This window comes from Camelus ferus, chromosome 10 (genome assembly GCF_009834535.1).
Source record: "Camelus ferus isolate YT-003-E chromosome 10, BCGSAC_Cfer_1.0, whole genome shotgun sequence".
In the NCBI taxonomy this organism is placed as follows: Eukaryota; Metazoa; Chordata; class Mammalia; order Artiodactyla; family Camelidae; genus Camelus; species Camelus ferus.
Window position 1 is genome coordinate 69,297,902 of NC_045705.1, and position 22,176 is coordinate 69,320,077.

Consider the following 22,176-nt stretch of genomic DNA (forward strand, 5'->3'; position numbering starts at 1 on the left):
AAGCTCCACCAAGGCCCCACCCCCACCTCCCCGGGCAGCATGAGCAGAGAGGGTCCTCCTCGCCTACCCCTGTGCCTGGGCCTGCGTCACCCAGAACCTTCTTCCCTGAGTCCGGAATCTGTGACACTGCAGAGCCCAGAAGTCCCCAGGGGACGGGCAGTCGTCACCGCCTTAGAGAAAGGAGGCAGCGTGACTCAAAGCCACGTCCCTGGTGAACACTGACACTCTGAAGCTGGGTGAGGGCGCCATCCATGTCCCAGGCCCCAGAGCTCCGGGCTTGGGGTGACTGGACAGGCTGCCTGGCTCCTTGTGGGACTGCCATAGACAATGCCGCCGGCCCGCTGGCTGGGGTGGGACAGGCCAGGCTCAGACCCCCGGGCAGCACTGAGGGGGCTTGGAGGTCACACAGTCTCCCAGACCCCCAGCTTCCTCATAAACAGGGACCGAAAGTGCACGGGCCGGTTTTCAGAATAAAGCCGGGTGATGGCGTGTGGAACTGGACAGTGGCCAGCAGCACAGATGCCGCCTGACCGGCTGCTGCTCCCAGCACAGGGCATGCAGGGACCAGAGCCCAGGCTCCACGCCCGGTCGTGGTCAGCCCTGCGGCCCAGTGCTCCACTGCCCTGTCTGCTCTCAGCCCCAGGAACCCTGACCAACGCCTGCATCACGTGACAAGTGGTTGGCGAGGACAGTGATGTGGCTCAGGGCCCAACACCCCTTGGTGGCCCATCCATGTCAGGAGCTCTGCTCTGGAACCTTCCATTTCCCAGAATGCTCTCTTCACAGCCCACATCCCAAAGCTCTGTTAGACCTGCAGACACAGCTGGGCCCTTCCTCCGACCCTGGCAAAGACCTTGAACTGAGAGGAAGAGAAATTTGGAGCCAGTGACGGACTATGGCCTGGGCGGTTTCTGGACTTCTATCTCGATGCCTGAGCTGGTCAGGTACCCCGGCGCCCGGCACAGAGTAAGTGCTCACTCACAGCTCTTTATCAGCCAGCAGAGCAGGGGGTGGGAAGGAGAGGAAGTGGCCAGGACACGACGGAGAAGGTCATTAGGACTGTAATGCACCAGGAGGGAAAGGCCAGGTGGAAGTGGGCTCAGGGCAGCCCCTCTGAGCACATCAGGTCCGGGGAGGGGCTGGCGGTGGGAGCAGAGTGATCAGGAAGCGGGGCTGGGCAGGTCTGGATGAGATGAGGTCAGAGGGGGTCAGCTGCCCAGGCCCCTTGACTCCAACCCGCTCACCATCCCAGGGCCATGGGAGATTCAAGGCTGGGATGTGAAGTCCTTGAATGGTGCCCAGAACACACTTACGGGCTGAACTGTGTCCCCTAAAATATATATGATGGAGTCCTGACCCCTAGCACCTCAGAATGTGACTGCACTTGGTGATGGGTCTTTAAACAGTGAATAAGGTAAAACGAAGTCACTAGGGTGGGTCCTAATCCCAGGGGACTGGTGTCCTTGTAAGAAGAGATCAGGACACAGACACACATGGAGGGACGACCACTTGAGGACACAGGGAGAAGATGGCCGTCCCTGCGCCGAGGAGAGTGGCCTCGGGAGGAGCCAGTCCTGCTGATTCCAGCCTCCGGGACTGGAGACAATCATCTCTGCTGTTGGAGCCGCCCCGTCTGGGGCACTTTGTGACGGCTGCCTGAGCAGACTTGGACACAGTAAGTGCAGTGTCTCGTCAGCTCTCACCTGCTTCGTTCCCATTTCACAGACCAGGAAATGGACACAGAGGTGGACGGCACCTGGCCAAGGTGGGCCTCGGGGCCTGGCAGGCAGACGCCCCAGACCCTGCTCACCCCGCACTGTCCCACCTTCCTCTGCTTTCAGAGGGCGTCTGTGGTTCTCAGAAGTACAACCGGCTGCCAGGAATGGGGCCCCTGCCTCCAGAGGGAAGGAATGACAGATACAACTTTTGAGCTTTTACTCCACACATACGTTGGTTTATGGAAGGAGACGTTCCCTGCTCACCTGAGGATGGTGATGTCGCTGGTACAGAATGCCAGGTTTCGGGTAGGCCACACCGTCCTTTCCTACAGCCAAGAGAGGGCACAGACCTCCCAGCCTGGACCACGTTCCGAGGTCCCTGTGTGCTCATCCCCACAGTGGACTGTGGGGGTCAGACAGGGCATGATGGTGGTCTCTCCACAGTGATGGCCCCCGCGTGTCCCCTGAGAAGGTGGGAGGGCACGGTGGCCACAGCCTGAGGGGCCTGCTTGGGTCCAAGGCTAAGCCTTCATTTCACACACCAGTGCTTATCAGCCAAGGCGCGGCCTCGTGCTTGGAGGCAAGCGAGGGGTTTACACCTGCAGGTTTTCACACTATCAGAACAGTCAGAACAACCAATCGAAGGATCTCAGCCCAGCTCAGAGATGACTGAGGAACTGGTTTTCTTCTCAAACGGAAACGACTGTTCTTTCCAAGGAGATTTTGCTCATTTGTGACGGACACAGCTGAGAGCTGGGGCCTTCCCAGAACAGCTCGTCCGCTCTCGGTTGTTAGTAAATTTGGGGTGGGGGCTGGGGGGGGGCCAGCCCCTTTGTGCTTGAACACCTCTCAGCAGGCAGGAGGTAGAGCTCAGCCCCGCTCCCTGAAACACCCCAGTGCCCACGCGGCCACCAGCAGGCCACCTCGCAGTGCTCACCTGCCAGGACCAAGGACAGCGCCTTGGTGGCGCTCACTTAGTGCCCACGAGCCACTCCCCCACTCTCCAGACCCCAGTCCGCTTCCAGCCTTGGCCCCACCAGTGGTCGCCTGGCTTCCTGAGACAGACGGCGAGAACCCGGGACCCCGCCAGACCTGGGGCTGGGACGGGCAGGAGCGAGGCCCGTAGGCCTGGCTCCAGCACCAAGTCTGGTGCCAGCGGGAGGCTTCAGGGCCGTGCTGCCTGCAGCGGCCAAGATGGGCAGGGCTGCTCTGCTGGTTTTCATGTCCCCTGTGTGAATCCCTGGACACGCCCCCATCAGCCTGCCGTGTCACAGAGCCCACCACGTCCTGGGTACCCTCAAGGCCCTGGCCCTTCTCGGCCATCATCTGCACGTGACTGTCCTGGGTCACGCCACCTCGGTGATGTAACCAGAGAGGAAATGCTAGACTAGGGACAAGAGGCCCCTGAATTAAGGATAAACACAGGCTCACGGTCCTCCCTTTCCCACAGGCGAGTGGTCCATCGGGACCTTGGGGGAAGGGCAAGGTGGGGAAATCAGTTCTTTTTTTGGAGGGCAGAGCAGGAAAGGCTTTTGCGGTCACTGAAATAAACCTGTAAACGGATCAGTTATCCTGCTAAATCAGGAAAGGCCGCCTGTCCTCCCAGAGAGATCCTCTTTGTATCTGAGAACACATTCTGCATTGCACTAGGGATGTATTTATTTATTTTTGCTTCTAACCAGACGTAGATGGCATAACTTCACTGTCTTTTTTAAGCTAATTGAAGGTAAAGAAGTCTGGGGACTGGGTCCGGCATTTACACGGAAGGAACCTGCCTCTGTTCTTGCTCTGCCGTCTCCAAGCTGTGTGACCTTAGGAAGCCACTTGACCTCTCTGGGCTTCCACATCATCTCCTGTGCAGAGACGGCCCCGATGCCTGTCTCTCAGGATGAGGCAGGTGAGGCTGGAATGTCTGCCCCAGAGGCCCACTAAGGTCCTGCCTCTTTCTGGAGCAGAGTGGGGACAGATCCTTGGCCAGGCCCAAGGACAGAGCGGTCGGAGTGGGGCAGCCGTCAAGAGCGGCCCACATGCGCTTGGTGAGGCATCCAGAGAGCTGGAGCAGAACACAGAGAAGGAAGAACCCATCTGGGTGTGACAGGAGGTGCCTGGGGTGGGTGTCACCTGAAAGGGCCGCCCCCTGTCCCCCCAGGAGGCACCCTCAGCATCCCGTCCCTCAGAGCCCCTGAACCCCATTCCTGCCGGTCCATTGTGGAGGACCGCACAAAGCCCCGGCCCCGGCCCCAACAAGCATGTGAAGGTGTGTCTGGACGTGGCACTGGGCGCCCGGTGGGGTTTTATCTGCTCAGAATGCTCGGCTTCTCCATCCTCTCGTCTGGGTCCCCCAGTGCTCTGGACAGAAGCAGCAGAAAGCACAGAGACCCCATCGGTAGGAGCCCACTCTGGTCGGACGAGGTGGTGCATGCCGGGGTCCGGGAGGCCAGGCAAAGGTGGCCCCTGAGTGACACTGGCCCTGAGGACACCGTGTGCTGGATGGAGCATGGGTCCCTGAAGGGACTTCACCCAGAGGTCACAGCCAGAGGACGGCTGCTCAGAGGTGCCACTGTGTCTGCTGTGCAGGAATCTGGCGGCTCTCCAGAGCCAGCTGAGGGGCTGTGGGAAAGTGTGGAACCCTGGGCCCTATCCCCAGACAATCTGAGTTGCTGGGTCTGGGCTGGGGTCGGTGAGTGGGGTCTTCGAATTGGATACATGGGGCTCGCTCCAGTGAAAGCTCACACCACCCAACGCTCACAACACCCCTGTGCGGCCCCGTGTGGATGGTGTGGGGTGAGGCCCTGCGCCCGTCAGGCTGGTGCTGGGTGCCAACCTGGGTGGCTGGCTGGCAGGGGACACTGGGACATTTGGAGGGGCTGTGTTCTGCCCAGCCCTGAGGGAGAGCCAAGGGGCTTTCTCCGAGGGGGGTGTGGGAACCGTGGAGACCAGGGGAGGGAGGCTTCCTGGAGGAGGGGGTCCCCAGTGGACTCCAGGTGGCCCAGCTGTGTCAACCCAATGGATGCAGGGAGTGGGAGAGAGCCTTCCAGGCAGAGGGAGCGCTTGGGGCCAGCAGGGAGGTCGGTACACAGGGCGCCCTACCCAGGCTGGCGTGTGGGCCGAACCAGTGACGTCACACTTGGCACTTTCAACCTAGTAACTGGCAGGGATCCTCTCCGTCAGCTCTAGTCATGGCAAGGGACTGGCTGACTTCTGGAATGCAGAGGGGGCAGTGCCAGGAGACCTTGGCCGATGGTGCAGGGGACAGACACTCTGGTTAACTGCATTCCTAGGTCCCCAGGGGCACCCTCTGTGCTGAGTTGCTCAAGATCAAACCCCGAAGTCCTCCTGGAGGGCTCCCCTCTCTCCTCCACCCCGGCCAGCAGCAAAGCAGCTCACACCACTCCAAAGTCGGCCTCGAGTCCACCCACCCACAAGCCCACCATTAGGACTCTCTCGTGTGAATCTGGGCAGGGACTTCGGAACTGGTTCCCCCAGCTGCCCTCACCCCTTTGCAGTCTGTTCTCAACCAGGCGGCCAAAGATCTCACCGCCCATGGCACGGAACGCAGTGGGGAGAAGCGAACTCTGCACGGTGGCCTGTGAGGTCCCCAGGACCCGGCCAGGCCACACCTCTTATCTCACTGCCTGCCACCATCCCGGCTCCAACAGACCAGCCTCGAGCCCTCCCTGCTCTCCTCCAACCTCTAGGCCAGGCTCGCCCCACCTGCGGACCCTGGGATGACAACACCCGGCCGACCATGTGGCTCCCCTGCCGCACCATCGCACCGAGCTGCCCTGACCACTGTACTTGGTGCTGCCCGCACCCGCACCTGGCCGTCCGGTGCCTCCCATAGCAAGCACTGCCTGCTCGCGACCCAGACCACTCACTTCACGGCTCCGCCTGTTGTCTGCAACGTGAGCTGGTGCCTGTGCAGAGGGTCAGCAGAGATGTGGAGGTCGGAGGACTGGAGGACAGGCCCCGAGTTTCGCTGCCATGACCCCCCGGGGAAGCACTGGAGCCTCGGGCTTGATTTAAGTGCTGAAGGGGTGGTCCTGGATTGTGTATGGGGGGCAGGGTGAATGCCACCTCACAGCCCCTCCTCGCTGGAACCGCCCAGGCCACCCCGCCCCAGCTTGGGAAAGTCCACCATACTCTGACCCAAGACAGGCACCTGACCCACAGGTGGCTCATCCACTGGCTGGCTAGTGGCCAATGCCGAGGTCTGATGCAAAGGGCATTGCCCAGTGGGGCAGGATGAGTGGTGGAGCCAGATGGACGGGCTGCTTTTACAGTCAGAGAATTCAGGGCCAGTGACAGCAGCCCCGGGTCCCTGCAGCTGCCAACTGGGCCACACTGCCCTACAATACTCCCAGACCCTAAGTGTCATTTTAAAAAAATTGGCCAGAATCTGTCTCTGTTCTTTTTTGCTAACAAGTATAGGCTGGCTTGTTTTTGTCTCTCCCTGCCTCCCTCCCTCCCTCCTTCCCTCCATCCAACCATCCACCCATCCAACAGCGATCTGAACTATGGAATGAGCACTTCCCTGAGTGAGAGACAGGACAGATTTGGCCCTGGCCCACGGAGCTCCCAGCCTGTGTGAACACTGATTGCACAACGATGAACAGTTAACCACAGAGTGAAGGCTCCTGGCGGGTGGTCCAGGGGCCTGTCCTGGGGGTGTGCAACACAGTGGCGGCTATTCTAATTGAGCAAGATCAGAGGAGGCCTTTCTGAGCACGGGACCATCAGGCCTGGCTGGTGCCCCGACCACAGGTGAAACAGGGGAGGGGAGGGGGCTCTGACTTTCCTGCGTTATTTGCATACTCAGCGGCAAAGCATTCTGCAGAATCTGGGAGGCAAGAGAGCTCATCCTCAGTGGGAGCGTCTGGGGCATATTTTAAAGCTGGGGCACAGTCAGCTGTGTATGTTAGAGAGATCCCTGCAGGCACGCGAGGCGGGCGGGCTCGAGGGAGGCGCCCAGAGGCAGGGGTGCTGTTAGGTCACTGTGCTTGACCTTCAGTTTTTCTTCTCTTCAGGAAGAGCCAGAGCCAGCACGGGTGGTCCAGGGGCTCGGCTGGTTGCTCAGAGCCAGGCAGCGTGGTGCACGTACCTCCAGGGGGATCCTGGTGGCACCTGTGCGGCCGGTCAAGTGGCATGTGGAGGGGACACGTGTGGACCCTTACCATCCATTGCTGGGCTCAAGCACCATCTCCCTGGAAACCAACCGGCAAGACCGGTCACAAGGCATCGAAAATTTTGAAAAAGGCGTTTTCTTCCTCCCGTTTATTTTCCTGGGCCCCTTCTCCTGGGAGAATGGCTCAGGGAGCAGCTCCAGCCAGTGCTGATCATGGGAGTGAGTCCCTCAGGCCGCTGCCCGGGACAGGTGGGAGCCTCACCTGCCCGAGCGGGTGGTGCTTAAGTTACCGTGTCCAGAGTGCTCTGCTGCTGAATGACGCCGAAGAGTAAAGGTCCCCTTCCGCTGCCTCAGCCCCCCTCCCCAGGAGCTCGCAAGCACCAGCTTGAGGCACGTGGTTCCAGTTTCTCTGAGTCTCCGGGCAGCTGTACGTATTCGGAAACACTAGGTGTTCTTTTTCATGCAAAGGGGTCACTCTAGTGTCTGACTCCTTCTGCAGCTTGTTTTCGACACTCGGCTGTCTTGGCTGGGACCCTGGATTTCCAGCATCCTCTTCCATGGCTGCTCCGAATTTCCACCGAGAGTTGTGCTGGGGCTAGTCCCCTCAGCTGCGCGGGGACCCCACACCGCACGGATCCCGGAGAGAACACGGCAGTGCACGCCCTGGTCCCTGCTCTAAACGCTCTCCCAAGGCAGACCGTCCATCGAGAACCTCATCAGGCAGGTCCCGCCAGGCCAGAGACCGGGAGGCTGGAGGGGAGGGGCGGCACGGAGACCCCAGGGAGAATGCCAGCCGACAGCACCAGCACCGCAGGCGCGGTCCCGACACGCAAGGCCAGGGAGGCGAAGCTGGCTTGGGGAGCGCTGTGCAGCCGTCAAGATCGCGGGTGACAGCACCAGCTGATGCGGACAAATGGCCTCCCTGCGATGCGTGAAAAAGAGCAGGTGACAAGTCCATTTTTCAGAGAGAAAAGCCACAGAAAACAAGAGCCCGGGGGACCTGGGGCTGCTGGGGGTCCTCTTGGGGGCACGTGCTTTGCCCTTTGAATAATCACTCTTGTAAGTAGCGTCCCTGCCCCCGACAGACGTTAGGTTCTAAAAAGGAAAGGCAGAGAGCTGCCGGAAAGAGAAGGCCTGGACTAGGGTGGGATGGAAGAAGGCAGGTAGGGAAGGAAGGAGCAAGGGCTGGAACAGGGCCCCAACCCACCGGGCAGGCACGCGCAGGTGGTCACAGGTGATCACAGGTGGACCGACGGCGCAGGTGAACGGAACTCATTCTGGGCCTGTTGGCAAGGGGATGCCATCACCAGCTCCCACCCGGGGTGAGAGGCAGGATTTCTGCCAATGTGAGGTCAGGAGGTACCAGCCACGTGCTGGAGCCGACACAGAGGCAAAGATGCACCGGCCCCGCACCCCGCCACACCGCGCACACGCACGGTTCGGAGAGTCTGGGGAGACCACGTGGCGCCTCGGCCCCTCCGACCCCTCCACGTTGACAAGGGCGCCGGGAGCAGCCGCCCACTTCGGTGGGGCCCGGCCCAGCCGGGATTTGAACCCGCTGTCAGACCTTGCAGGAGTCAGCCAGGCGGCGGTAACAAAACACCACAGACTGGGCTGAACCCTGAGGAGCGTGTCGCCTCGGGCGGAGGCCGGCAGCCCGCGGCCAGGGCGTTAGCTCCGCCGGGCTCTGGGGGGCTCTCGCTCTGTCTGCACATGGCCGCCTTCTCTCCGCATCCTCGAGTGGCAGAGAGAGCTCTAGTGTCCCCTCCTCTCCCTGTAAGGACACTCATCCCATCATGGGGGCTCCGCCCTCATCTAACCCCAATTATCTCCCAAAGGCCCCACCTCCAAACAGCCCTGAAGCTGAACAGGGCCTTACGGGGCCTTCCCAGGGCGCACGCACCCCTCCCGCCGTGTCCTCCACTGGCCTCTCGTCTGTAGAAACATTTTAGGCAAAGAGGACGTGTAATCAGAGAGGTGAGAAGACGCAGAGGCAAGAGAAAGCGGCCGAGCAGGCCGGACAGTCGTAGCTGAGCCCCCCACACAAAGGCAGGGGCCTTCACCCTCCTCAGGGGCTTCAGATCATGTTCTGAGCCACGTCCTTGGAGCTGTTTTGCAGCTACTGAACCCCCGCCAGGTGGAGAAAGTTAACTGCACAGAGACCAGACTGGAGCCACGACAGAAGCTGTCCATCTTGCACAATTTGGAGAACTAGCCTCAAGGAAATGGGAACAAACTGACCCCGGAGTTGAAGATGAGCTGTACTTAGATCAAGGTGACGCTGAGCAGACCACCGCGTGACCAGTTTCAAGGTGACTGTCGGAGCCGACATCCCCCTACCCCAGTCTGCCACAGAGCGGTTGCTCGGCGAACACTGGACGAAAGGGAGAAAGACCCTCCCGGGAAGCCAGAGGTGTTCCTGCGGGGGGCGGCGGTGGACGTGAGTGGGGGCGGGGGCTCTCGCCCCACATCACACACCACTTGTGCCCAGAGTTACAGGTGACGCCCACAGCTCAGGAGAGGCCCCAGGCCGCCTCTGCTGCTGTTTGAAGCCTCCACCACCCCAACGCTGCTTCAAACACAAATGTACACACGTCCCAGCAAGTTTATTTTGGGGCCGAGAAATATCTAGACGACATCTGTATGCGTTTGTTTCTGCAGCTGTCTGGCCGGTGTGGCTCCTTTTCTCAGGATGGAGACACTGTCTCAGAGTCACAGCGCCCAGTGAGAAAGTCGACCCGCGAATTAACAGTAAATGAAGCCTGGACGTGGCCAGGAAACGTTTGCTAGTTTAAATTGGTCTCATTACCTTTTCAAACATGGAGCCTTAACATGTCTTCTGTAGGTCTCTTTGCTCCTGGGAAGCTCACGAGCTCTCCGCTCCCGCAGGGGCCTCCCGGAGGACGGTGGTCCTGTTCTGCCACCGGGGCCTCCACGTCCTCACCGGGCCTGGGGCTGTGTGGCTGGCCGGCCCCACGGGATCCCCGAGGAGGAAAGCCGGCAGAGACCCGAGTGCGCAGAAGGCGCATCCTGAAGTGCCACTAGGCGGTGGGCGTCCACAACCGACTTGCTGAATGAATGAATGAATGAATGAATGAACAGACGAGTGAGCAAATGGATGTTAAGGGCCAGGGTGACTTGGAGAGATAGGGGGGTCACTTTGCAGTCAAGCAAAGCGTGTCCACCTTTTTTTAAAAAGAATTTATTATTTTATTTAAAATTTTTTTGTGGGGGAGGTAATTAGGGTTATTTATTATTGGTTCTTCTTTTAAACGGAGGTACTGGGGGCTGAACCCAGAGCCTCGGCAGGCTAAGTGTGCGCCCCACCACGGAGCTAGACTCGCCCCCTCCAAACGTCCACCTTCTGAAGGGACAACAGGGCCGTCTGGGTCCTTCAACCAGACCCTGAGCTGGCTAGCCGACAGCCCCTGGCTGCAGGGAGGTGCCCAAGTGACTCAACAGGTGGGGAGCTGGGATGGACCCCAGGGAGGCAAGTGGAGATGGCGGGGGCCACCGGGGTCGCCGCTCCAATCCTCCGCAGACAGAAAGACCGTTCCAACACAAGCTTCTCTCCACGGTGCTCCACAGGCCGAGAACACCGTGTAAAGGAAAGAATGAGAGAAGCCAAGAGAAAATGCCCCTGCCCTTCCCGTGCCCGGTGCCGGCATTCCCACACCGACTGTCCACTCCTGGGTGGAGCCTGGCCGCCCAAGCCTCCTGCCGATGCAAGGAGGGAGGGGGCGTGAGACGGAGAGCCGGGTGCTGTGGGTGTGAGTGCGGGGCAGACGGAAGCTGGGGGCAGGGTCTACACAGCTGTTACTGTTCCTTCACTAGTTCATTCATTCAGTCACTTATTCACTCAACAAACACATGGCAGACACTGCCCTGGGCCCCTCTGACACAGTGATGGGGACACCTGGGCGGGGCAGGCGGTGTGTGGACCCACTTGAGGGGAGTGAGGAAGGCCCGCCGCGGTCCACGGCCTCCCAGGCCTGACACACGTGGCCCCCCCGACACATTGTGGTCAGCCTGTCAAGAGCCAGAGGGACCCACGGCGCTGTCCCACCCGAACCCCTCTGTCCTCAGAGGCCTGGCCCTGCCTCCTTTCCCGTCAAGACAGGGAGAATCCTCTTCAGGACCATGAGCGGTTTGTATCAGTAGAGAACAGGTCCTTCACGTTGTGCTGGACACCAGAAACTGACACACTGTAGCTGACTATACTTCAATAAAACAAAAAAAGTCCCTTTAGAAAGTGAGCTTGACGCCCTTTAAATGTCTGTTGACAGACAAACGGATGAACAAGACGTGACCATCCATCCATGCAGTGGAGTATTTTTCAGCCACAGGAATGAGGGAAGCACTGACACAGGCCACAACCTGAATGACCCTCCACAACATTCTGCTCCAAGTGGAAATATCCAGACCCAGGAGGTCACGCACCGTGAGATCCCGTGTGCATGAAACGTCCAGAACAGGCAAATCCTCGCAGACAGAAAATCCACCCGTGGCGGCCAGGCTGGGGGAGGGGGCGGGGCAGGGGTGCAGCCGCTGATGGGCGGGGTCTCCCTGGGGGGGGCGAGGAAAACATTCTGGAACCAGCCAGGGCTGGCGGTGGGGGTGGTTGCATGACACTGGGGATTCACTAAATGCCACTGAATCAGACGCATGAAAACAGTTCATTTTCACCCCAATACAATTTTTACAGAGGAGACTTGAGCCTATGACGAGTGAGAAGGGCCTCAAGCCTGGTGAGCAGGTTCTCCTCAGGGAGCCCGTTTCTCAAGGATGCTGTGGACCTCCCGCTCTCTGGGTGGCTGGGGAGGGGGGCCCGCAGCCCCTGGGGTGGGCTGTGTGCTCAGGAGGAGCAGGGGGCTGAGCCCCAGGAGGGTCCCCGGCCGCCAGTGCCCTGGTTTTCTGCAGCCTGAGGCCCCGCCCTCGCCTCCCACCCCGCCAGTGGCCTGGGCGCCCGCACACCTGCTCTCTGCCCGGCACAGGCCAAGCCGCGGGCCGGCCTGGGGCCGGGCGGGTGGGGGGCCGCGGGGCTGACCAGCCTGAAGCCCCCGCGCCAGTCCCGCCCTCCCCGAGCTCCTTGCAGCCGGCAGACCCACTCTCGTTTGTTAAAAATACACAGCACCATCTGCAGCGACATGTAATTTAATAAATTTATTTATAACGTGACTGAGGCTTGTTTTAAATATGAACTTTTATCTCTGAGATGGGGCTTCAGAGGCCCAGAGGGAGCCGCGCCCACCTGGGGCAGCGCCGGCCAGGCTCGGAGCGCTGGGCCCGCAGCTCAGACGCCTCTGAAGTCAGAGGAGAAAACCCGCAGCCCCAGGCCCAGGCTACGCCCCCACTCACAGGAGAGGTGGGACCTCCCTACACTGGGTTAGACGGTGTCCCCTCAGAATTCCTGTCCACCCAGGACCTCAGAATGGGACATCATTTGGAAAGATGGATTGGTTATGACGAGGTCAAACGGAGGAGAGTGGGCCCCAGTCCAGCGACTGGTGTCCTCGTAAGCAGGGAACACACATCGCAGGCCATGTGAGGACGGAGGCAGAGGTGGGAGGGACGCAGCCCCAGGCCCAGGCCCCCCTGCAGTCCCCAGAAGCTGATGCCCCTGGAGCCTCAGGAGAAACCAAGAGCCTTGACACCTTCATTTTGGATTCTGGCCCCCAGACTCTGAGGGGATCAGCTGTGTGGTTTCAGCCGTCCTGCGTGCAGTCGTTCGCTCCGGCAGCCCCAGGGTGTTACCCTCTCCCACCCCCCACCACCCAGGGCAGCCTCCATCCCTGTGCTCTGAGGAGCCCTGGGCACCCAGCTCATAGCAGGTACTTGTCACAGATCCATGGAAGCCTCGGGGGCACGTAGCAGAATCCTGTGCGTCACTGCCTGCAGGCCACCCGCTCGCTGTGCTTCCTCCTGGCCAACCTGGTGTCTGGGAACCTAAGGGGCAGGGCTGTGTCTGTCAGGTGTTTCCAGAAGAAGCCACAGGCCAGGGAGGGAGCTTCTGAGAGATGGTCTGGGGCTGGGCGGGAGCAAGGGGAAGGGGCCTTGGAGGCTCCTGCCCACGGGGATCTAGGCTTCCGGGGCGGGAGAAGCACCGCGGCCCAGAGATGTGACCTGGGACCCCTGGCCTCGCTATGCCCAAGGGACTGCAGGACTTAATGGGCACAGAAAATGCTAGCAGTAGAATCCTGCACTGGGCTGGGGGGTCCAGCAGGCGCTGCACGGACGATCCCTGAGCCCCAGGTCACGGGTACTTCGATGGGTGTGCCTAGGGCACTGGGGGTACCAGAGCTGGGCCCTCACCCCCACCCAGGGAGCCACGGAAGGCTTCTCAGAGGAGGATGTGGTGGGTCAGGCCTGGAGGTGGAGGGCTGGGGCTGGGGGAAGACGGAGAGGGGATGTGGGCCCCCAGGCACAGGCACAGGCACAGGGCTCCATCCTGGGGGCAGGGGACAGTGTGTGTCTTGTCTGGCAAGGGCCCCACTGTGTCCGGCCATCGCCGACCCCTAACCGACCCCTAACCACCATGGCTGGAGGGTGTGCCCAGGGGAGGGCCTGGCCCCTTCTTTGAGGGTCTTGCTGGGGGAGGCCAGACCCACGAGTGAAGTGACAAGAGGACCGACTGGAACAAGGGGCTGCGACGCGGCCCTGACCCTGGCGTCCACCGCCCCGCTGTCCCAGGAGCCTCCCCGGTCAGGGGTCAGAGCCCACGTCGCTGCAGCCTCCTCCTGTGTCTTCCCTGTCCTGTCTCCTGTGAGGGCGCCAGTCACTGGCTTCCAGGGCCCCCACCCCCCGGGTGTTCAGGACGGCCTCAGCCTTGGCATACTCAGCTTGATGACACCTACAAAGACCTTTTTCCCAAATCAGGTCACACTCACAGGTTCTGGGTGGACATGACTCCTAGGGCCACCCTCCAGCCCGTCCGCTCTATTAAAATTTGGGTTTGTCTTTGTTTCATTTCACTCTTCCCATGGCCACGCAGAGACACAAACTGCCACCCCCCATGCCCCAGTGACCGGATCTGTCTGAACCTGCATTTTATATCCATTTCCAAAGCGCTGAACACGCGCCCCATCCCCAGGGCCTCTGAAGGAAGCTGAGTATGCAGTGCACCTGGTGCCAGGTGTGGCCATTCCCTCCGGGCCAGGTGGACAGCGGCAGCGGGGGGTTGGGGGCAGGCTCAGGGGTGCGAGGCTGCCAGCCCCTGCCCCACGTCCCGTCCTCTCCCCACCCTTGCCCCCCGCCTTCTCGGGCTTGCTCCCTCCCAGAGCGCCCACGACCCCAGGGACTCGGGCTGGGGACCTGGAAAGCGGGGGCTCCTCGGGAGGCACCGGGAGACCGAGGGGCCCAAGGGGCAGCTTTCCCCTGACCGCACCGTGGGTCCGGGGCCACGTGAGAGGCAGCCTGTGCAGCTGGCCACGGTCGGGTCCAGAGAGCTTCCTCACCTGACTGAGGCGCCCTCGCCCTGCGGGTCCCACCTGGACAGCATCTCCCGAGGGATGCCTTCTGGGCACCCCGTGTGGGGGCACCTTCCTTCAGCACTGCACAAAGCTCCACGCTGCCATCACGGCCTGCAGGTGGACCTGCAGGGCTCTTCCACGGGCCTGCGTGGGCGGGGATGTGCTGCGGGCGGGGTCGCGGGGAGGGCGGAGGGGCAGGCGTTCAATATGCATTTGTTGGGTGAATGAAGAGCATGCGTGTCAAGCCCTGCACAGCCTGGCTCGGCTGGAGTGTGGGGTGTTTGAAGGTGGAGAAGGCTGGAAATGTAGGCTCGGGGGCCTTATATATCTGGGGAAGGAGTTCAGAATGGATCCAAAGTTAGCACAAATGACTCAAGAAGGAATCAAAACCGGAATAGTCCGGTAACCATGAAAGGCATCGCACCAGCAGTTAGAAATCTTTTCACAAGGAAAATGTGGGGCCCCAGTGGGCTGTCGGAGCAGGCTCGACCCAGCACAGAAGGAACAAATAATTCGAACCCGAGCAACATCCTCCAGAGGTAAAAAGAGAGAGAGCGCCCCCAGCTTGTTCCGCGAGACTGGCGTGGTCCTCGGGTCAGAAGAGGACAGTCACGGTATAAGCATCAGAAGGGAACATTGCAGGACGTCCCATTCATAAGCTCAGACACAGAAATTACAGTGCAGCATGAGTGAATGGAATTTAGCAGTGCATTAAAAGGATTACTACAGCACTGCAAGCTGGATTATCTTTGGAACCTGAGACTGGTCTCCTAGAAAATCGATTTGTGTAATTAATTAGCAAAGGAGAAAAGCCACACGATTTTATCAAGTGATGCACAAATGCCCTTGATAAAATCCAATATCCATTTCCAATTAAACCAAAACCCCTCGGCACACTGGGAGGAGAATGAAATACTTTAACCTGATAAACTGCGTGTCCAAAAACGCCCAGAGTCAACAGAAATTTTGAAAGTATTCCCTTTAAGATTAGGATCAAGACAGTGGTGCCCTCTATTACCACTTCTAGTCACCATTTTACTGTGAGTAAGTCCCAGTCAGCAGAGAGAAAAGAATAATAATAATAAAAAATAACCAACACATAAAAGATGAGAATTAATAGGAGAATTTTAGCAAGGTGGCAGGATTAAGAAAATCAATACACTGAAGTCAGCTACATTTTTATATTCCAGCAACAATCAGCAAATGTAATTAAAAAAATATATCACGAAATGGCAAAAAAAAAAAAAAAAAATGAAAGTACCTGGAAATAAATCTAAATACTTTGCCGAAGCTCTTTATGGAGACAATTATAAAATCTGCTTGAAGGACGTTAAGGGAGACTTAATAAATGGAGAAATAGATATGTTCTTGGAGAGGAAAATGATGCAGTGAAGGTGTGGTTCCTCCCCAAATCGGTCTATTCTTGGTCAACGCAATGCAATTCTAATAAAAATCCCAACAGGGTGGTTTTATTTATTTTTTCTGGTGTAAGTTGATAGACTGATTGAAAAATGTATACGGAAGAGTAAAGATCCAAGAACAGCTAAAGTAATCCTGAAGAGGAACAAGTGTGTGGGGTGGGAGAAGGGAGGCGTGTCCAGAGGAAACCAACACAAAGGCCCCAGGGGGCTGCCCAGAAACACACCTGCATCCTTCTAGATGCTCGGTTGGGGACTGAGTCAGCACTGTGTTTCCTGGATTAAAGGGTCTTACTCCCCAAATGATGCTGGGGGAAGAAAATGAAGTTGGATCCCTACCTCACACCATACACTTACAAAAAAAAAAAAAAAAAAAAAAAGAATTCCTGGATTAAAGACCTGGATATGAAAGGCAAACTAAATTAAATTCCTGGAAAATAAGACTGGAAAATATCTTTATGATCTCTTGGTAGAAAAGCATTTCTTAAGTAAGTCACAGAAACGCATAACTCCTAAAGGTGAAGCTTGATAAATTCATCTACGTTAAATTAAGAACTGCTTGTGGTAAAAAGAGGGGAGAGGCAAGGGAAGCTGAGGAGCAGCAAACAGAATGTACAAGGACACAAACCAGTGAGAAAAGGAAAAACCCCTGGAAAACTGGGCAAAGGAGGAAGACAAACATTTCCCAGAAATGGAACCCTAAATGGTCCATAAATACATGCAAAGATGTTCCAGAGGGCCCATTAGGAAGCAGGCAGTACAAATGGAAATGACACTGAAAAACACTTAATGCCTCTAGATTGGCAAAAACTACAGGTTCTGAGCAATAGCAGTGCAGCTCTGAGACCTGCCGTCCAGCGAGACAGGGGGAACTGGAACGACCACTACAGCAAATTCTCTGCCATCCCCCACCCCGGTGAAGCTTCCCTGGTTATAGCCACAAAGTCTGCCCAGCGTCCACCAACAGGAGAGTGGACACCCACATGATGTCCCGGTCCCCGAACTGCCTCCCTCATCGCCTGCCCTTTTAGCCTAACTGGCAGGAGAGGTTACGTCCACAGAGCCCTCTGCTCACAAGGAGCCTTCCCCCGCATGGGGGGACACAGTGACCCACTCGGATGCTGGTGGCCACAGTAACGCTGAGCAGATGCAGGTCAGTGCCCAGCAGATGGGGTCAGGGAAGTGAGACAGTCCAGCAAAATTACTTATGCAAATATTTATCCGATGGGCGTGAGCTCCAGCGCTCACGTAGACTGCAGACTTGCTTCTGGCCCACCCCCTGCCCCTCCTTCAGTGAGCGTCACTGAAGCGCTCTCCCACTCACGGGCGGGGGCTTCAGTGCAACCAGACAGAAGTGAACCAAGCAAGCTCATAACCGTGACCTTGGCCGACCTAATGCCTGGGAAGGAGCGGGTGGTGCTCTGAGTGTTCGTGGTGGGGCAGTGGGAGGGGGCTGTCTGGCCTGACAGAGGGCAGCGGTCACTTCCAGAGGAGGGAGCGGTGGGGCTGGAGGGTGTGGGGCCCCAGGAAGCTTGCTGAGGGGCTGGCACTCCAGGAGAGGGGGCATCGTGAAGACTGTCTCCTGGCTGATGCCACCCCCGAGCCCCTCCCCAGGTCCTCCCAGCACCTCTGTCCAGTCTGGTGTCCCCGGCCGTGCACAGCTACTTGGCGGCCCCGGGCCCCTCTGCCCTCTGAACGGTTTGTACGGTGAGTCCGGTGGCCCCGGGCTGGGGGTGGCCTGGGAGAAATGGCACCGGCACTCAGGACTGGGACGGGCACCATTGTCACACTTACTTTGTGGACACGGACACTGGGCTCTGGAAAGGGTGGTGGTCGCTGTGTGAGGATGACGGTGATGACGCCAGAGGGGGCGAGGGAGCCTCCCCTACACGGTGAGTGACGTGTTCACCATCACACAGGTGCACACACACAGATACGAAATAGGACAGAGTAACATACGGACAGAGGGTCCTCGTGCCCGACATGACCTGCTCCCTGAATTCTCGCCACGGGCCCTGAGGTCCCTTGTCATCCCCATTTCACAGATGACAAACAGGCACATAGGGGCTATGGGGTGCGCTGGCACGGCACAGGTGGAGGTGGATTCAAACCCAGGTGGCCTGGTCCGACCCCCGACCCCCACCACTGAGTCCTTGTTCACCCCTGGTGACGCCGGTGCCTCCCACACATGCACATGGGCGTGGGAGGCAGGAGGGCCCCAGGGCGGGCTCAGGAGTTTGGGGGCTGATCTGCTGGCAGCCCCTCCAGCAGCATGAGGCCCTACATTCAACTGGAGTCCAGATGGGCCGCCGGGTTGGGGGGGTGGGGCTGTGGGGCCAGGGACACGGTCTTGGGGAGGGCCCAGCCCAGCAGTCCTTCAAAGAGGGGATGTTGGACAATCCATTTGTCTAAGAACAGTGTTGCCCTTATATGTGAAATCTAAAAAAAATGCCAACTGAATTTATTTACAAAACAGAAACAGACTTACAGAGAACAAAGTTAGTTACCAAAGGGGAAAGGGCGGTGGGGGGAGGGATAAACTGGGAGTCCGGGATTAGCAGATACTAACAATATAAACACAAAATAGATAAACAACAAGGCCCTGCTGTACAGCACAGAGGAACTATATTCAATACCTTGTCACAGCCACTCATGAAAAAATATATACACACACACACACGTACAACTGAATCACTGTGCTGTGCAACAGAAACTAGCAGTGTTGCAAACTGACTATACCCCAATTAAAGGAAAAAAAAGAACACGCTCCCGCTTTGGATGCTAGTTTCCAGCAAGCCACATTTCTTTGTAAGTAAAAGTGCCCTCCCGGCCACTGCAAGTCTTAACCAAGAGCGATTCCTCAGGAAGATGCTTTTGCTCTGGGCAGCCCAGTCACACGGTCACACGGTCACACAGTCACACGGTCAGGTGCCTTGGGGCGAGCACACCCGCAGTGAGAGGGGCAGCCCCAGGGCGGCCGGGCTCAGGACGCACGTGCTCAGAAAGGGCCCCTTCTCGGGGCGGCCCCTTTCACCACTTGTTTTTAGGTCAAACTCTCAACCCTGAGTCTTCCTAATGCGGCTGGTCTCTCACCTTCCAGCAATTAGAGCGCTGGCGGCGTGAGTCCCCTGCTGAGTTCTTAATGGCCTGAGGCCTCCAGGAATCTTATTTTTAGCAATTTCCACTCCAATTACTGCTCAGTGAAAGTGCAGACGTCTAGGGAACTTTACCATCTCACACTTTCTTCTAAAGAAGCAGATGGAGGCAAAGAGTGCAAAACTGGACTCCACGGTCCCCCGGATCCGCGGCACAAAACCGAGTTACGGGTGCAAACCTCCAACCCATCTTTTTGCTGTTCCTCCTCCTGGAGCCAGAGGGAAAGCTGATGGCAACCAGCCCCATGATGGCAGGCGGGCTGGCTCTGGTCCACGGTCACCACGGCAGCCGTGCCGTAGGCCTGGCACCGAAGCCACATTGCTATTAGGAAGGGATTTAAGAGAAATGCAGCCGCTGCTTCAGTTACTTCACCCCTCTCCCCATCCTCTGCCGGAAGGATGGAGCCACCAGGAGGAAACACACGATTTAAGTGATCCTGGAAATAATTTATTGTTCCCTCCCTTCCTGGAACAAAAAAGATGTGGTGAAATATCACGCAGGAACTCCAGGGAAAAAGACACCAGAGGGCTCGGGGCCCCCACACGGGCCACAGCAAGGTGGGACTGCCCCTCAGAGCCCCTCTGCCAGGGAGCATCCCTCGGCCTTGGGCACTGGAGGAATCTTTCGCGCTCCCCCAATACCATCAAAACCCACCTGAAAATCAGCCCATCCTGTCGTATGGAACCTGTCTCCTCACTCTCCACCGGGACGGAGCGTCTCATAGACACAGCCTTGGCAAGTCTAGCTACTTCCTGCCTCAGTGCCTTTGCACGTGCCCATCTGAATCCTTGGGATATCCTTCCCCCACCTTTTCCATCTAAGAGACTCCTGCCCACTCTTTTAAAAAAGTCCTAGCTTGCATTTACAACCTTCATGTTCAGGCAAATTGCCTGGGATCCTGTTAGATTTTGGAGTGGGCGTCAGCACGTGCTGGGTGGAGCCAGGTCCTGCATTTCTAACAGGCTCCCAGGGGATGTAAGGTTGCTGTCGGAGTCCCGTGTGCCAGGGCTCTGGCTACTCCATTCTTCCACTGACCTGCCTGCAAACATCCTCACTCACTGCAGACCATACTGCACCACAATTACCCAAGACATTCTGTCCTTGAGCACCTGGCCCACGTCCTGACCTGCCTGTCTGATCCCCAGAACCCAGCCAGGGCTGGGAGATGCCCAGGTACAGAGTCGAGTAGAGCAGGATCTCATGTAGAGCAGATCTCATGTGTTTCCTGTCCCCGGTGCCCCCGCCCCCAGCCCTGAGCCCATTTCTGGGTCAGGCAGCAGCAGGAAGGTGCTGGGAGGACAGGTAGCACCTTGGAACCACTTTGCTCTGGAACATTTTCATCCCTGAGCTCGGCCCTGGAGACGGGCGAGGCTCAGCCTCCGGTTTGTGGCTCCCAGGCCCCCACCACGATGCCTGTGTTTCAGCTCAGGGATGAGGTGCCGGTGGGGCTGCAGTCAGCGAGGGCACAAGGTTCTGCTCCAGCCTCTGTACAGAGCGGGGGGGGGGGCGGGGGGGGGGCTTGAATCCATGCCAGGACCAGAGGCCACTCAGAGGGAGGTGACTTGCCCAGAGACATCCAGCCTCATCGCCGGGAACCACCTAGGGGATGCAAGCCTCCTCAAGTCTGAGAAGCAGCAGCACCCCCACCGGCCCCACGCCGCAGGCCCAGGGAGACTTTACTGAACGGGTCAGCTTCTGGGCTGAGCTCCGGGCCAGGCCTCCCTGGAAGGTCAGAGGTGGCCAACTGGCAGAAGCCAAGGACCCTGGGACCTGGTCACGGCCAGACTCCCCCTCCCTACTGACAACACTTGCTCGCTGGGTCCACTGGTCCGAGGACTTCTCAGAAAAAGCCTGCAGCCATCAGGGGCCCACATGGGCCCGCCACCACACCTGCCACCAGGCAGTGTCCTGTGTGCTTTGTTTGGAAGCAGCAGTGCTGTCTGGGTCCAGGCTGGCCTGCCCGTTAGGAAGTCAGTGGCCGTCAGGAGAGTGAGGGCCAGAGGTCCAGGGCCAGCGGAGGGGCCGGAGAGGGTCGCCCAGTCTTCTTGTTGCCAGACAGACTTTCACCCCTTCACCCCACCCTCTCTTACAAAAAAAGAATCTATTTCTGGTTCTGCCCTGGTGGGGCAGGGTGAGCAGCTGCTGGCTGTCTGCTTGACTTTGACCAGAGAGGCTGAGTGACTCCCCCAGAACCACACAGAAAAGGCAGCACCCGTCCCCAGACCACTTCCCAAGTTTTCCGCAGAAGAAACAAAGGTGAATGTCCCCAGACGCTTCTGCTGGAAATCTTCCCTGACGGGGGGAGAGTCTTTTTCTCGCCTCTTTGGGTGAAGAGCTAGTTTTCAGCCACTGGTGGGGCTGCAGGAGGACTTCCCTAGTGGGTCAGGGAGGGGCCACCTGGGGATGGTGACCGACTCTCAGCCCCGGGGGTGGGGGCCCAGCGGCCTGAGAGGCAGGCAGGATTCAATCTCGGCTCTGAAGCTCTGAGAACAAGGAATGTCACTGGCCACCCGGTTCTACAAGGGCTAGGGCATCGGCGCCTGCAGTCGCGGACCTGCAGCAGCGCTGAGAGGAGTTCAGGGCAAAGGCAGGAGGAGGCGCTGCGCTCTGAGAGGACAGGCCCTTAGCTATGTTTCAGGAAAGTTTCTTTAACGCCCCTGGATTCTTGCATCTTCCTGTACTCGGAAAAGCACTAAAGTCACTGACTGAGATGTCTGCTCCTCGTGACCAGCAGCAACCTTCTACCGAGACGTGTCCTGGATTGCACGTACCCGGTTTGCCAAAATCACATCCACCCTGGCCTCTCCCCTGCCTCTTCAGAGTGGTTCCTCAGAGCTTTCTGAGATGCCGTATCCCGGGCCGTAGTTCTTAGTAAGTCCCCGAGTAAAACTGAGATGCACAGCTCTCATGCTGTGTGTTTTTCAATTTCAGTCGCATCATTTGTCCCTTCCCCGAGCCTCAGTTTCTTCATCTGTAAAATGGGGTAACATAAGGGCCTCGTGGGATGGGCGAGGCCCAGCTTCCAGCCCAGGCTCAGCGGCAGGGGGCCAGTGAGGGCTGCTGTCCCTTCCTCCTGGCCACGTCCCCAGTCTGTCAGCGCCGGGGCACCACTCTGCCCCAGCCTCTCGCTGCAGGACTCAGCTCCCCACACAACCACCTGGGCGTGGGCCACAGGCGCCCAGAGGCCCACTCACAGTGGAGACTCGATCTCATTTTGTCTCATCTGTTTACAGCAGATGATAGAATTTGATCTCAAATTACAAACCACTCAGTTCCATGCGGTTTATTAC

At 58.4% G+C, this 22,176-nt stretch overlaps 1 protein-coding gene and 1 long non-coding RNA gene across 2 annotated transcripts in view; both read right to left on the reverse strand.

Annotated features, from left to right (window-relative positions):
- Nucleotides 1–22,176, reverse strand: part of SHANK2 (SH3 and multiple ankyrin repeat domains 2) — a 499,586-nt gene that overhangs the window by 73,586 nt on the left and 403,824 nt on the right.
- LOC116666546 lies at nt 645–21,579 on the reverse strand. Its single transcript, XR_004323481.1, has 3 exons — nt 21,568–21,579; nt 20,944–20,946; nt 645–717 (listed from the first exon to the last, which is right to left on the reverse strand). It is a non-coding gene; the product is annotated as an uncharacterized LOC116666546 (long non-coding RNA).